The sequence below is a fragment of the Rutidosis leptorrhynchoides genome, chromosome 2 (genome assembly GCF_046630445.1).
Source record: "Rutidosis leptorrhynchoides isolate AG116_Rl617_1_P2 chromosome 2, CSIRO_AGI_Rlap_v1, whole genome shotgun sequence".
NCBI classification, from domain to species: domain Eukaryota; kingdom Viridiplantae; phylum Streptophyta; class Magnoliopsida; order Asterales; family Asteraceae; genus Rutidosis; species Rutidosis leptorrhynchoides.
In genome coordinates this window covers 352372769-352389038 of record NC_092334.1, presented here as the reverse complement: position 1 = coordinate 352389038, position 16270 = coordinate 352372769, and the positions used below count along the sequence as shown (strand labels likewise).

General features: G+C 33.4%; 1 non-coding gene across 1 annotated transcript; it reads right to left on the bottom strand.

Moving 5' to 3' along the window:
* Positions 1 to 1416: 1416 nt before the first annotated feature.
* On the bottom strand, positions 1417 to 1523 carry LOC139895100 (small nucleolar RNA R71). The gene has a single exon (XR_011775566.1). It is a non-coding gene; the product is annotated as a small nucleolar RNA R71 (small nucleolar RNA).
* Between the last annotated feature and the right edge of the window lie 14747 nt (positions 1524 to 16270).

Sequence of the window (16270 nt, the reverse complement as noted above, 5' to 3'; positions counted from 1 at the left end):
CTCTTTAGATTAAGATCTAAGTGCTTTAAAATTTTGCGACGCCTTTTTAAGTTTTAGTTTCTTTTTAAGTTATTGCCATTTGGGATATAGTTTTACTTGTAAGCCTTAATATTTTTAGATGAAACTTTTAATTTTTAGTTTTTAGTTCCTTTTTAATTTTCAACGCGCTACTTTCTTATTTTTATTTTTCGACGCCTTTTACCTATGTATCAATTATCACTCCAATTAGTAACCTCAATTTGCAATTTTAATTTTAAGTTAGTGATAATAATAAGGTTGGGTTAGTTGAGTGTTTTAAAGTTTTATAGTCATTTTTCTTTCTTTCTTATTTTTCGACGCCTTTTCTTTTTCAACCCTTTTCTTTTTCGACCTTTTTCGACGCGCTCTTTTTCTTTCTTATTTCTCGCTATTCTAGTTTTAGGACATAGATTTTTATTCTACTTCTTATCTAAATTTCTTAAAATTACGAAAATTTATTTTAAGTGATTAAATTGATAGACATCAAAATTTTCTGGTTCGTAGTAATAGGTGGATTTGTACGTGGACCGGGTTATTGGAGCCAAACAGTACTCAATTATATTGAGACCAAACGAATCCTGCCCCTCTGCTGCATCTTTTGACTATTCAAAACGTGGGCAAAATCAGAAAAGTCTATTAATTGGATAACTTATATAATTTTTCTTTCCTTTTAAAAATTAATAGGATATTCAGTGAATGCACCGAGCAAGACGTTCACCACCTTTTGTACGTTCACCACCTGTAACCAGATCAAGACATCTAGCAAATATTATCCACGTTGATTTTTCTTTAGAATCGTCATCCAGTCGACCAAGTACTCCAATTCAAATTTCCGATAATCCATTTTTTGAACCCGACCTCACAATTGAGAATCCGGAGAATATTCAGGGACGATTCATAGATCCTGAACCATTAATTTTTCCTCCGGAACCACCAATCATTCAAACAGAGATTTTTGAGGAACGAACCATTAAATCAGAATCTTCTAGTGATTCCGATTCAACAAATTCAATCATGGAAAATCTGGAACCTTTAAGCATGGAAGACCGAATGAGAGCTAAACGCACTGGCCAAAGTCACGCAATTACTCATCCAGACATTAATGCGCCAGATTATGAAATCAAAGGACAAATTCTACACATGGTGACTAATCAATGCCAATTTAGTGGTGCGCCGAAGGAAGATCCAAATGAACATCTTCGTACCTTTAATAGGATCTGTACACTATTTAAAATAAGAGAAGTGGAGGATGAACAGATATATCTCATGTTATTTCCCTGGACTTTAAAGGGAGAAGCCAAAGATTGGTTGGAATCGTTACCTGAAGGGGCGATTGACACATGGGACGTTTTAGTTGAAAAATTTCTTAAACAATTCTTTCCGGCATCTAAAGCTATAAGACTTCAAGGAGAAATTATTACGTTCACACAGAAACCAAATGAAACTCTATATGAGGCGTGGACAAGATTTGAAAAGTTATTAAGAGGATGTCCGCAACATGGTTTAGACACCTGTCAAATAGTACAAATATTCTACCAAGGATGCGACATCACTACAAGGAAAGACATCGATATAGCAGCTGGTGGTTCTATTATGAAGAAAACAGAAACTGATGCTTATAAAATTATTGATAACACTGCTTCCCACTTACATGAGTGGCACCAAGAAAAAGATATCGTTAGATCATCTAAAGCAGCTAGAGCCAATTCTAGCCATGACTTAGACTCCATTTCTGCAAAGATAGATGCTGTCGAGAGACGAATGGAAAAGATGACTAAAGATATCCACTCAATACTAATTAGTTGTGAGCAGTGTGGAGGACCACATTTGACAAAAGATTGTCTCAGTATTGAGCTAACAATGGAACAAAGAGAGAATATTTCATATATAAACCAAAGGCCTGGAAATAATTATCAGAATAATTATCAACCGCCAAGACCAATTTACAATCAAAACCAGAATTATAACCGAAATGTTCCATACAACAACCAACAAGGTCCTAGCAATCCACAAGTATCCAATAATACTTACAATCAGCAAATACCTAATTTTCAAAACAAACCACCACAAACCAATGATAAAAAGCCAAATTTAGAAGATATGATGACGAAGCTAGTTGAAACTCAAACGCAGTTTTTCACATCTCAGAAACAAACCAATGAACAAAATGCTCAAGCATTTAGAAATCAACAAGCTTCTATTCAAAACTTGGAACAAGAAGTAAGTAACCTAGAAAGGTTAATAGGTGAAAGAAAACCGAGAAGTTTACCTAGTGATACAAATGCAAACCCCCGGAATGAAACAGCTAAAGCCATTACCACAAGAAGTGGTATGACACTTAAACCACCTGAAATACCTGAAATTTCTGATGAAGCTATTCCAACTCCACAAGAACCACAACCTGAACAAGATAAGAAAAAAGAACCGGTAGTTGAAAAGGTTAATGAAGATAACACAATTAAGGCTAAACCTTATGTTAAAGCATACCAACCACCACTTCCTTACCCAAGTAAAATGAAAAAAGAGAAACTTAAAGCCGAGCAATCCAAATTCTTGGATATGTTTAAACAAATAAATGTAAATCTTCCTTTCATTGATGTGATTTCAGGAATGCCTAGATATGCTAAATTCTTGAAAGATCTAATATCAAATAGAAAGAAAATGGAAGAACTCTCGGCTGTTACTATGAATGCTAATTGTTCAGCAGTGCTGTTGAATAAGATACCAGAAAAACTATCTGATCCAGGAAGTTTCACAATTCCATGTTTTCTGGGTAGTCTTAGTTCAATAGAAGCATTAGCAGACTTAGGTGCTAGTATAAATCTAATGCCGTATTCACTATACACTAAACTAGACCTTAGAGAATTGAAACCAACAAGAATAAGTATACAACTAGCCGATAGATCAATAAAATATCCTAGAGGGATAATGGAGAACATGCTAGTTAAAGTTGGTACTTTAGTATTTCCAGTAGATTTTGTTTTTCTGGACATGGAAGAAGATTCTCAAGTTCCTCTCATATTAGGAAGACCATTCTTAAACACGGCTAAAGCAATGATACACGTGTTTGGTAAGAAATTGACCCTAAGTATAGAGGACGAGAGTGTTACCTTTTCAGTTAATAGAGTAATGCAACAACCGCAATCTGCAGATGATACATGCTATTATATTCAAACTATAAATTCACATGCAGAATTTTTAGAAGAATTTACAGAATTACAAGGAATAGGAAAATGTTCTTTAGGAGAAGGAACTGAACCAATTGATGAAGCTGAAATGTTAGCTACACTAATAGCTAATGGATATGAACCAACAACAGAAGAAATTCAAATGCTAAAAGAAGAAGACAGATATCGATATAAATCATCGATAGAAGAACCACCGACATTAGAGTTAAAGCCACTTCCAAACCATTTGGAATACGCTTATTTACATGGTGAATCTGAATTACCCGTAATAATATCGTCTTCTCTTACTGAAAATGAGAAATCACAACTCATTTCTGTGTTGAAAGCTCATAAACCAGCCATTGCATGGAAGATTCATGATATTAAAGGAATAAGTCCTTCGTATTGCACACATAAAATCCTTATGGAAGAAGGTCATAAAACGTATGTGCAACGCCAACGAAGACTAAATCCTAATATGCAAGATGTAGTTAAGAAAGAAATTATTAAACTGCTTGATGCAGGTTTAATTTATCCAATCTCTGATAGTCCATGGGTAAGCCCAGTTCAATGCGTGCCTAAGAAGGGTGGCATGACTGTCATTACAAATGAGAAAAATGAGCTTATTCCTACTAGGACTGTAACAGGATGGCGTGTGTGTATTGATTATAGAAAATTAAATGACGCCACCAGAAAAGATCACTTTCCCTTACCTTTTATTGATCAAATGTTGGAAAGATTAGCCGGAAACAGTTAGTATTGTTTTCTTGATAGATTTTCCGGATACTTTCAAATTCCAATAGCACCCGAAGACCAAGAGAAAACCACATTCACATGCCCTTATGGTACTTTTGCTTACAAACGCATGCCATTTGGACTTTGCAACGCCCCTGCAACCTTTCAAAGGTGCATGATGGCGATTTTTCACGACATGATAGAAGAATGCATGGAAGTTTTCATGGATGACTTTTCAGTCTTCGGTGATACTTTTGAATTATGTCTAGTTAATCTGGAACGAATGCTTATTAGATGTGAACAATCAAATCTAGTACTTAATTGGGAGAAATGCCATTTCATGGTTAAAGAAGGCATCGTTCTTGGACATAAAATTTCAAAAGAAGGAATTGAAGTGGATAGAGCTAAAGTAGATGTAATTGCTAAACTTCCACATCCCACCAATGTTAGAGGAGTTAGGAGTTTTCTAGGGCATGTTGGTTTTTACCGACGTTTTATAAAAGATTTTTCTAAAATTGCCACTCCTATGAATAAACTCCTAGAAAAGGATGCTCCATTCATCTTTTCAGATGAATGTATCAAATCTTTTAATATTCTTAAAGAGAAACTCACTAATGCGCTGATTATGGTAACAACAAATTGGAATCTACCGTTTGAACTTATGTGCGATGCAAGTGATTTTGCAATGGGAGCCGTTTTAGGTCAAAGGATTGAAAAACGATTTCAACCTATATATTATGCTAGTAAGACGTTACAAGGAGCACAAACAAACTATACAACTACTAAAAAAGAACTCCTTGCTATTGTCTTTGCTTTTGACAAATTTCGATCATATCTCGTTCTAGCAAAAACGGTGGTCTATACCGACCATTCTGCTCTTAGATACCTATTTTCGAAACAAGATGCTAAACCACGATTAATCCGATGGATCTTACTCTTACAAGATTTCGACATTGAAATCCGAGATAAAAGAGGAGCAGAAAATCTCGCCGCTGATCATCTTTCTCGTCTTGAAAATCCCGACTTAGAAGTTCTAAATGAATCGGCCATACAAGACAACTTTCCTGATGAATATCTATTGAAGATAGATTATAATGAAATTTCATGGTTTGCAGACTATGCAAACTACTTAGTATGTGGATTCCTTAAAAAAGGATTGTCGTACCAAAAACGAAAGAAATTCTTTAGTGATATAAAACACTATTTCTGGGAAGATCCACATCTGTTTAAAAGTTGTCCCGATGGAATAATACGCCGATGTGTATTCGGAGATGAAGCTAGTAAAATCTTAAACCATTGTCACACAGGACCAACAGGAGGGCATTATGGGCCTCAACTCACAGCAAGAAAAGTTTATGATGCTGGATTCTATTGGCCTACAATTTACAAAGACGCACACCTTCTTTGCAAATCCTGTGATGCATGTCAAAGGGCCGGAAAAATAAGTCAACGTGATGAAATGCCACAAAATGACATTCAAGTATGTGAAGTATTTGACATTTGGGGTATTGACTTTATGGGTCCATTTCCAAAATCTCATAATAATCTATATATTCTCATAGCCATTGATTATGTATCTAAATGGGCGGAAGCACAAGCTCTCCCAACTAACGATGCACGAGTTGTAGTCAACTTTTTAAAACGTCTTTTTGCAAGGTTTGGAACACCGAAAGCTTTAATAAGTGATCGGGGTACTCATTTCTGTAATAATTAACTTGAGAAGGTTCTTAAAAGATATGGAGTAACTCATAAAATCTCCACCGCATATCATCCACAAACAAGTGGACAAGTTGAAAATACCAACCGAGCTTTAATACGTATTCTAGAAAAAACCGTAGGATCAAATCCGAAGGAATGGTCCATTAAATTGGAGGATGAACTCTAGGCTTTTAGAACAGCCTACAAAACTCCAATTGGAACCACACCTTTCAGACTCGTTTATGGAAAAGCATGTCATCTTCCAGTAGAAATTGAACACAAAGCATTTTGGGCTTTGAAGACATGTAATCTTGATTTACATGAAGCCGGACGTCTACGATTAAGTCAACTAAACGAATTAGAAGAATTAAGACATGAAGCATACGAAAATTCGTTAATCTATAAGGAAAGAACGAAGAAATGGCATGATAAAAGAATCAGAAGTTCAAAAGAATTTAAAGAAGGAGACAGAGTTCTTCTTTTCAATTCACGATTCAAGCTATTTCCTGGAAAATTGAAATCAAGATGGTCTGGACCATTCATAGTCAAAAGAGTTTTCCCATACGGAACAGTAGAATTAATAAATTCAAATGGGATTGAATTTAAAGTTAATGGTCACAGAGTTAAACATTACATACATGGTCCGATGGAAGTTGACAATGAAGCTAATCATAATTTCACCACCCAAGAAAACCTTCAAAATGAAAACATAAATATGTTATCAACAACATATGAAAAATCAAAATTGGAATTTAGGGAGGAGTCAAATTTGAGTGATGAAGAAGAATTCTTATACAAACCTCCCATTCCAAGAAACAAAGAAAAATGTGAACAAGAAGTTCAAATAGAAGTGAAAGAACCAAGAAAAGAACACCCGAAAAAGGTTTACAAACCAACTCGACTTACTAAAGCAGGAGACCCGGGTGAATTTATCATTTCTTGCTTGCTTAATGATGGTGCTGTATATAATGGACTCGCAGATTTAGGAGCAAGTGCAAATATTATGCCTCTTTCCTTATACAAAAGATTAGGCATGGGTAAATTAAAACCAACCAAAATAGGTGTTCAAACATTTGACCAAACCATTAAACACCCGATTAGAATAGCAAATAATTTACTTGTTAACGTGGGAAGTTTGACCTTTGTTGCAAACTTCATAGTGATTAATATGGAGGAAAACCTTGATATTCCTCTAATTCTAGGTCGCCCATTTTTAGCAACCACCGAGGCATTCATTGATGTAAGAGAAGGTAGAATGACACTTAGGGATGGTGATACATCGATCACCTTTGTGAACCGAAAGTTTAGATCTCCACCAACCAAAACTGTTAGACCAATAAAAACGCATAAGTGTGGGGAAGATGAAGAAACACTTAATGATGATCCAATCACAAAGAATGCCATTGATGATACGAAATTAGATGAACCCATTGTTAACAGTTCAATGAAGAAACTTTATAAACGGATTCACGATGCTAAGATTAAGGGAAACTTTAAGTTATGTAACCGATTATTATCCAATTTATCGCCAAAAGAAAAGGCGATGTTAGTTGAATTTGTGAAAGTTACGGAGGAAATCAACAAATGGATTGAAGTAAAAGTCAAAGATATACAAGTTGTTGATGATTCAATTGAAAACGAAGTTAATCACAATTTCGATACCACAGCTAACTAAGTGTAGGGAGAATCAAGTCTTTACAGGATAATATGTATTTCTGTTAGAGTTAGAGTTTCTGTTTTCGTGTAGTTCTCGAATATGGAACCCGAATGGTCTTTCCATAGCAGACCCTAAAGAACTAGTCTTCTCCCCCCATTCTGAATTTTTATTTTTTTTAGGTTTTTACGAAATGAAGACTTCATGTGAACTAAACCATGGTCTAATGCTACACGCTTTGATCACTAAACGTAATAATGACACACTTCCGAGTGAAATAGTATCATTAATCAGAGGTCAATTGGACGGAGTAAGAAAAGAATCCAGATGCGAAGATAATAAGTCACAATTTGGTAAAGGAAAATCAAAATCCGCAGCGAAAAGAAGAGCACGACACCTTGAAAAATGTCACAAATGCGGAAAATGGTCACACGAAGGTAAACGTTCAAATAATCAAACTTATTCAAACACCGAATTTGTTACTTTATGCAGAGATGGACCGTTCATATGTTTAGAAGAAAAAACATTAAATGCTCGAGGTTACGCCTATGTAGCCATGGAAAATCAATTAGTCCGACTATCTTATGAGTGGGCTAGAGCATATCACTAAGAAATATATTTCACAGGTAAGTCTGTACAGTTTTTATTTTTATTTTTATTTTTAACCTTTTGATAATAAACGCTAATTTGTTCACTATAAAGTAATTAAATTGGTATTCGATGAAATTAGGTCTTGCGACCGAAATTATTGATATCATACAAAAATTTATTACATCACTGTGAAATTTAACGTTTATTCTTAAGGTATAAATATCTTTAATCAATCAACCCAAAATATTTCAAAAATTTGTCATGAGTTAAATTAGGTCATGGAACCGAAATTACTTTGCCGAAAAGAGGGGCGCATATTTTTGATAATATTTGATTGATTAAAGTGGGATAAAAGCCAAAAAGATTTTTAATTTTTACCATATTTTTAAAATTAATAAATTAATATTAAATAAATATTGTAAACTTTTAAAAATTGTAAATATTTGGAAAATTAATATTTTTAATATAAGTTTGTATGTATAAAAACAAAAATATAATTTAAGTTTGGTGTGATTTTTTTTTAATTTTATGCATTTTAAATTTAAGTTTGGTGTGATTTTTTTTTTAATTTTATGCATTTTAAATTTAAGTTTGGTGTGAATTTAAAAACAAAAATTTACTTTATTTCGTAAGTTAAAAATATGATTTTTAAAATTCGTCGTGAGTTGAAGACTAGGTCTTTGAACCGAAATTGCTTTACCCGAGGGAGGGGCGAGAACTTTTATTATCATTATTTTTAATCTTATTGAATTAAAGTATACCAAAAATATTAAAAAAAACCAAAAAAATATTTGCTTTTAAAACCGCGCTTTAAATAGACAAATTTTAAAATTTTGTCGAGGGACGGACTAGGACATCGATCCGAAACGACCTCGTCCTAAAAACCAAGGAAAACAAAATTTTATATTTATTTTATAAGTTAAAGATATATAAAAAAAAAACGCCGCGACTCGCGGAGTTTGTAAGGGTCAAACACCGCAACTCGCGGAGGACCAAAAATATACTGCGAAAAATCCCGAAAAAGCACTCTAAAAATCGAAATTTTTCACCATTTTTCATCATATTTTTTACTAAAATCATGTTGAGAAGGATGCTATTAAGGAATTACTCAAGGAAAACGGTAAATTTCTACACCTAAACACCATTTAATCCGAAAATTAGTGTTCTTGAGTAATTTTATACCCAATTCAATTTTGACTTTTTTAGTGTAATTGTACTTAAATTGTTTATGTATTATGCTTGTATAACCTAGATTGATGTTATTTAACATGATTAGAAGCCTTAAACTTCAAATTTTGAGTAATCTAGGGTTTGTGTTCTTGAGCAATTTGGGGCTTTTTGATATAAACAGGTTATGGCCGATTTTTGTCATGAATTGTTGCTAAATTAAGTAGTGTAACATGTTTAGGTAGTTAAATGATTCAAACTTTGATCCTAAACATGATTTTTAGAGATTAAAGTGGACTTTTTAGGCGAAAATTCATGAACTTGATTTATTTGATGTATTTGCCAATTGAGACTTGTTTAATTATTAGTAATTACTATTTTGACATGTTATTTGAGTTAAATGCTTATGAGCTTTGTATACATTTTCATATGTGCTTATTTGGAAAAGTGTAGAATTGTGAAAAATTGTGAAAATGTGTATAAGTTTAATTTTGATTTAACATGTTATTGTGATTGTTTTAAGTTGTTATTTTACTGACACTAATGCATATTTGGATGGACAAAAATTGTGTTTGATGTGTTTTGCAGACTGAAAGGGGTGAATCTTCATCTCAATCTCGCATTGTTCCTCCTGAGAATGCGAAACAACAGGATGTTGATAACTATTACAAACAAGATATACGTCATCCAGTTATGACATTTTCAGATATGCACGTGGAAAATTTGCACCCGAACTTGAGATTAGACAGATGTTGGATAGATTATCCAAAATACCAAAGGGGATTGCATACTCTTCATTCCAAAGCTGTTGAAGTACCTAGGGTAATAGAATGGGGACCATTAGAAGCTGTAGAATTGGCCGAGCCAATTAGAGAATTACTTACACAGAGGTATGGTAATTCTACTTTTAACGACTGGGTACGATTATTCAACATGCGTAGACCTGTATATAAAGTATGGTGTGAAGAATTATTGTGTAGTATAGAAATAAATGATCGGGTAGCTAGTTTAACCTATCGATCTTTTATTAGATTTTTGTTACGAGGTTCGATGCGCCACATGTCTCTACTAGACATGGCTCAGGCCTTACGTATATATACGCCTGAGGAGCTAGCATCTGCCGATTGTCGAGGATTGATATTAAATGGTAGGAGGATAGACGAAAGTTTTGATACGCATGGTGTATGGAGTCAAATGACTAGCCATCACCGATTTAAAGGGGGAAATTACTCTTATTTGGATATAGATAGAGCTGAGTTAAGAGTAATTCACAGGTTTCTAGCAAACTCAATTACACAACGAGGTAAAAATAAGGAAAAGGTAAATGAGCAAGATTTATTTTACCATATGTGTATTCGAGACCCACAAAGCGCTGTAAGTATACCTTATTGTGTGGGTTATTATTTATCAGCTATGGTTAGGGGATTGAGACCGCACAGTATAATAGGAGGTGGTATATTTATTACATTAATTGCTGAGTATCTCAATGTGGATATAAGTCGGGGGGGATTATTAATCGAAGAACCAGAACCCCACGATACAATTGGTTTAAATGTATATCATGGTGCTAAAGTTTTGAAGAGGTGAAATAACGCCGCAGTAGCCTATAATGGAAGACATCCACAGGTTGAGAGAAATCAACAGCCAGGTAATGTGGGAGGGGGAATGAAATGACAGAAATGCAAAGGTTTATAGCTTCACAAGAGTATGAAAATGCTAGACATCGAGCATTTGAAGATTGGCAAGTTCATCAAAACCAAATCATAGCTCATTGCCAACATGTAGGTAGAAACTATATTCCTACTCTAACGCCCGTATTCCCTCCCTGGTCTATAGAGATGCAACCACCGTATCCTACTTATAACCCAGCTGAAGCATTTTATAACACATATGGTTATGCATGGAACCCCTACTGGTATCCGTAACAACCCTAGTTTATTTAGTTTTATTTATTTTATTTTTGTAATGTTACTACATTTAGCACTTATGTTGATATTGTAATAATTTTTATAATTTTCTAACTTTTATCATTATTATATTTTAATAATTTTTGAATGTGGGGTAATATACCAAACTTCAAAAATATGTATATATGTTTGCAGTTTATCTTATGTACACAACAGGGTAAAACAACGCATTTTCAAAGACTGGCATTAAGTTCAGCAAAAGCTACTAATTTTGACGACAAGATGAAAAATAAATGTGATGTAACAACAAGACGGAATGAACAAATGATGTGCACCATTTATCATTCAACACAAACAACAATATGTTTGGAAACTTTGGTAAAATTTAATCATTTTTCTGCGCTAATCAACCTCAATAATTTAAATTGTTACTGATTTATTGCAAATGAGTGCATTGCAAGATCTTAAGTGTGGGAAGGGGTTAAATTCTTTCGGATTTTAAAATTTTTACTTTATACACTTGGTTACCATTAAAAATACTAGTAAAGCAGTAGTTGTATTAGAATCTAGTGCTCTCTGATAACAAAGAACAGCCCTAGTCTTATATACTGACTACCCAATTCTAGTAAAAAATTTCAAAATTTTCAATTAAATGAACTCAAAATCATGTTTATACATATTTATGAACAATAAAACTAGGTGTTAACACCGAAATTATTGTTACCTCGGAAAGGACATAAATTGAGAAACAAACCAAAATGTTAGAATTCATTTAAAATGGAATAGAGGAGAACAAAAAGGAAAAATAAAAGCCAAGTGTGAGAAAATTCACCAAGTTATTTTAAACATATGTCACATATTTATGTAACAAATAATTAAAGATACTTTTGCTTTGGACTAAACTAAACAATTTTACCCGATTTACTGTAAGAAAGATGGATCTACACGATGAATCAATTCCATCATTTAAAGGAAGTAAAGTCTTCTGAAAAAGAAACGCGCTTCTTGATTTAGGTCATGAAGTTGTCGTCTAGACCAGCTGTAGGTTGACGAAAAATCTAGAAAAGTCATCACTAAAATCAGCAGGAAATCCACGGACCTCAGCATCAAACAGGGTCGCCAAGTGGTCAGACTTATCCTAACCATGAGAGGATCTGTCTTGTAAAATGGAGAGGGCGCTGTGCAAATTAGCTGGATAAGACTAATGAATCAGACCCCCAGAAAGGATAATCTCCTTAAAGATCAAAAATCAGCTTTTAAGACTGATATTACTCAATCCTTGAGATTGACCTTAAAGATTGAGAATTCAAACTCATAGAATTCGATGATATCTAAACTCGAGCTTGAACGAGAAAATACTTTGATCAAAATTACAAACCGATTTGTTTTCTGAAAACCCATTTTCAATGCGTTCATTACCATTGAACGTAAAATCCTAGGAATTCACCTGGAATTCATTAGGTCACCTGAACCAAATCGGGTGTCAACCGTAAGAACGGTGGTTGCATAGTATGGTCAAAGACAGGACCTTGTGCCAGACCGAAAAATTATAAGGGTGAGCTTTACCATTGCTCCTACCAAGTATAGTAATTGCGTCCTACACGTTATAGACCATAATTAAAAGCATGTCAGGGGACATTGCCTTAACAGTTGCTTGTTCAACGCTTTTCTTTACAACCGGACGGTAGTTTACCGAAAGGTAATATACAGGACAAGTAAACTGGACGTGTTGCTTTCCTAATACAAGGAAAGCAAGTGGGTGACACAAAACCGCAAGTTTTGAGCTAAAATTTTCAAATCTAAAACCCACCAAACCCACAAAAATATTTTGCAAACACCGGTGAAGGGTTATTCCAGAAAACTTATCTAGGGTAAAAACTAGATTTAATTTTCAAAAGATCAAATGTTTTCATAAAGATCCAATTTCCTTAAAGGATCTAAATTTTATAGTCATGTGGGACTGTAAACCACATCGTTACTACCATTGTTTATACCGCCGTAAAGAAATCACTGATGTACAAAGTGTAAAGAATAAAGAAGTGATTCTAGTATTTCAAGACTATATTGCTTGATGGCAAGCAACGCTCAAGTGTGGGAATATTTGATAATGCTAAAAACGAACATATATTTCATAGCATTATTCCTCAAGAAAGACAAGCTTTTAGTTGCAATTGTTCTATTTACAAGTGATATTCGTTTAAATAATAAAAGGTGAAGACAAAAGACAGATTCAACGAATTGAAGATGCAAACGACCAAAAAGCTCAAAAGTACAAAATACAATAAAAAAGGTTCCAATTATTGATGAGAAACGTCTCAAAATTACAAGAGTACAAGAATCAAAACGCAAAGTACAAGATATTAAATTGTACGCAAGGACGTTCGAAAATCCGGAACCGGGACTAGAGTCAACTCTCAACGCTCGACGCAACGGACTAAAAATTACAAGTTAACTATGTATATAAATATAATATAATATATAATTAATTATATAAATTATATATATATTATATTTATATAATAAACCGTCGGCAGACTAAGATCCAAATTGAGTGAGCTGGAATTTCAAACTCCGCGACTCGCGGAGTTTGAAGAGCAAAAATGCCGCGAGTTGCGGAGCAGCCAAATTCGAAAATCCCTATAAAAGGCAACACATTCTGATCGTTTTTAATATCCATAATCTATCTCTCTCTGAATATATACGTAAATATATATATATATATATATATATAATTTATATTTTAATTTTAATTTTAATTTTAAATCCTAATAATAAGGGTATGTTAGCGAATGTTGTAAGGGTGTAAGTCGAAATTCTGTCCGTGTAACGCTACGCTATTTTTAATCATTGTAAGTTATGTTTATATTATTTTCATTAATGTCTCGTAGCTAAGTTATTATTATGCTTATTTAAGCCGAAGTAATCATGATGTTGGGCTAATTATTAAAATTGGGTAATTGGGCTTTGTACCATAATTGGGGTTTGGATAAAAGAACGACACTTGTGGAAATTAGACTATGGGCTATTAATGGGTTTTATATTAACTAAACAATACCTTGTTAATTTAATATACAAACTTATAATTCGACGTATTTATATATAACCACATACGCTTGACTGGGTACGGTGGGCGGGATATCTATAAATACCAATAATTATTCATTTTACCGGACACGGAACTGGATTAATAGTTAATAGACTTGTTGAAACAGGGGTGAATTACATTAAAGGGTAATTGGTGTAATTGTTAACAAAGTAGTAAAACCTTGGTTTACACGCAGTCGATAACCTGGTGTATTCATTAAACAAAGTATTAAAACCTTGTTACAATTCGAATCCCCAATTAGTTGGAATATTTGACTTCGGGAATAAGAATAATTTGACTAAGGCTTTCGCTCTTTATATTTATGACTGATGGACTATTATGGACAAATCCGTATGGACATATTAAATAATCCAGGACAAGGAACAATTAACCCATGGAAATAAAACTAAAATCAACACGTCAAACATCATGATTACGGAAGTTTAAATAAGCATAATTCTTTTATTTCATATTTAATTTCCTTTATTTTATATTTAATTGCACTTTTAATTATCGCACTTTTTAATTATCGCAAGTTTATTTTATTTCACTTTTATTTATCGCAATTTCATTATTGTTATTTACTTTACACTTTAAATTAAGTCTTTTATTTTTTTAATATTTTACATTAGGTTTTAACTGCGACTAAAGTTTTAAAATCGACAAACCGGTCATTAAACGGTAAAAACCCCCCTTTATAATAATAATATTACTTATTTATATATTTGTATTTTTATAAAATAAAACTAATATAGCGTTAAGCTTTGTTTAAAGATTCCCCGTGGACGAACCAGACTTACTAAGAACTACACTACTGTACGATTAGGTACACTGCCTATAAGTGTTGTAGCAAGGTTTAAGTATATCCATTCTATAAATAAATAAATATCTTGTGTAAAATTGTATCGTATTTAATAGTATTTCCTAGTAAAATTTAATAATATTTTATACCCCTTAGCGAAAACGTCAAAGCTCTATCAATGTAACACTACGCGATAAATAATCAATGTAAGCCATGTTCTCCTTTTTAAATTAATGTCTCGTACTTAAGTTATTATTATGCTTATTTAAGCCAAAGTAATCGTGATGTTGAGCTAAATATTAAGATGGGGTAATTGGGCTTTGGACCATAATTGGGGTTTGGACAAAAGAACGACACTTGTGAAAATTAGACTATGGGCTATTAATGGGCTTTATATTAAATTAACGATACCTCGTTAATTTAATATAAAGGTTACAATTTGACGTTTCTATATATAACCACGTACGCTTAATCGGACACGATGGGCGGGATATTTATAAGTACGAATTATTGTTTATTTGACCGGACACGGGGATGGATTAATAGTTAATGGACTCATTAAAACATGGGTGGATTATATTCAAGGGTAATTGGTGTAATTGTTAACAAAGTATTAAAACCTTGGATTACACACAGTCGATAACCTGGTGTATTCATTAAACAAAGTATTAAGACCTTTTATATATTATTATATATAATTATATATATTTTGTACAAATATAGTTAATTAAAATATAGTGTGAAATAAGCCATCTCCTTGTGGAACGAACCGGACTTACTAAAAACTGTACTACTCTACGATTAGGTACACTGCCTATAGTGTTGTAGCAAGGTTTAGGTATATCCCATCTGTAAATAAATAATTAAAACTTGTGTTATTTGTATCGTATTTTGTAGTAAAAATAATAACTATTTCGTATACACCGCTGCACACATCACATTTCATCACGTTGCCTTATTTTTTCGGCCCTTTGACATGCATCACATGATTTGCAAAGAAGGTGTGCGTCTTTGAAAATTGTAGGCCAATAGAATCCAGCATCGTAAACTTTTCTTGCTGTGAGTTGAGGCCCATAATGCCCTCCTGTTGGTCCTGTGTGACAATGGTTTAAGATTTGACTGGCTTCATCTCCGAATACGCATCGGCGTATTATTCCATTGGGATAACTTTTAAACAAATATGGATCTTCCCAGAAATAGTGTTTTATATCACTAAAGAATTTCTTTCGTTTTTGGTACGACAACCCTTTTTCAAGGAATCCACATACTAAGTAGTTTGCATAGTCTGCAAACCATGGAATTTTATTATAATCTATCTTCAATAGTTCATCAGGGAAGTTATCTTGTATGGCCGATTCATTTAGAACTTCTAATTCAGGATTTTCAAGACGAGAAAGATGATCAGCTGCGAGATTTTCTGCTCCCTTTTTATCTCGGATTTCAATA